We start from the raw sequence: 1,564 nt of genomic DNA, 5'->3' as shown, positions 1-1,564 counted from the left end.
GAAAGTAAAAATAACACTGCTTACTCAGGAAACAACATTTTTACTTATAACTAGCAAACATTAATAAGTCACATATCTGAAGCAATGCCTTTTCAGGTTTATGAAAAGTTAAAACTGTACATTAAAATTTTAACTTGTGATAGATATGCTTATTAAGTAAAGGTAGGAAAAAATCCTCCAAAAATGAAGAAAATAGTTCACTTCAAATTTTACCAAAGATCTCCAATGTTAAATAAAAATCACTTATAATTCCAGTTATCACATGAAACTTTTTATTTTTTGCTTAAGCATATTGCATACAATTAAATATTATACAAAATGTGATTTTTACTGGCTGTAGAACCAACATCTCCATATGGACATTTCATAATTTATTTTACATTAATTTGTAAATTGACATTTCCTTACATTCTAGTTTGATGTGTGATGTTTCTTGACAATGGATCAGAAAAAAAACAATCGCCTTGGCCGATGTGGCTGAGTTGGTTGAGTGCCAACCCATGCACCGAAGGGTCACGGGCTGGGTGGGTTCCATTCTGGTCCGGGCATGTGCCAGGCTGCAGGCTCAACCCCCCAATAGGGGGCACGCAGGAGGCAAACAGTCAATGATGTTTCTCTCTCATGGATGTTTCTCTCTTACTCTCAAATCAATAAAAACATTAAAAAAAGCCACGAAAAAAATCTAACATCTATGTGACTGGTTAATGTGCGTAGAATGTACAGTATGTGGACTTCCTTTTAAAAATTTAGATTTTCCTGTCCTTTTTCTGTCACCCCACAATCAAGCTGCGACAACCCCCCCCCCAAGGCGTATGCAAATGCTCCATTCAATATTTTTACAACAAATTTATCAATTACTGAGCCTACTACAAGCTTTCCTTTGAATTTTGACAGTGGACTTTAGCCACGCGTTTACTCTTCCAGCACGCACAGCGGGCCTATCTACTCAGCTTTGCTTTTTCCAGGACCCCGAGAGCTGTCGGCTGAGACAGGTGGAAAGGTTTGCCATGGATCTCGAGGGCGGCGCATAAGCGAAGTGCACGGACTCGTTCGCCCTCCAGGTCTCCCGACACACATTTCTTGAAGACTTCCAGCCCAGGAGCTGGCGGAAGGCGGAGGAGGGGGCTCTCCGGCTCCCAGGAAGCGGCACACGGGTTCGCTCCGTTTGACAGCCGGGGACAGCGACGGCGATCGCGGTCTCCTCCGGGGCTTTTCCAGGCGGGATGCGGGCGCCGAGGAGGGAAGGGTGCGCGCTCCCCACGTGACCCGACTCCACTCTCAGGTTCCAGAGCGCAGCGCCGCCGGAATCCACACCCATCTCCCACCACCGGCCCGTTCCCCCCCGCAGGACCCGGTAAAACCCCTAAGGCGTGAGAGGCACACGATGAAAACTACTGGCGGGGCAGGTCTGCGCTGACCATTCCTCAAGGCATCGACCGCCTTTTCGGCGTCGGCGCCCCTCCCTCAGTTTCCGTTCCACTCCAAGGAGAACGGCGACAGCAACAGTTTGGTGGCTGCGCAGCCCATCTCCCGGGCGCCAAGGAGGCCTCGTCCTCTCCGCGCG

The sequence above is a fragment of the Myotis brandtii genome, unplaced genomic scaffold (assembly GCF_000412655.1).
Source record: "Myotis brandtii unplaced genomic scaffold, ASM41265v1 scaffold587, whole genome shotgun sequence".
Classification (NCBI taxonomy): domain Eukaryota; kingdom Metazoa; phylum Chordata; class Mammalia; order Chiroptera; family Vespertilionidae; genus Myotis; species Myotis brandtii.
Note: the sequence above shows the minus strand (reverse complement) of the source record.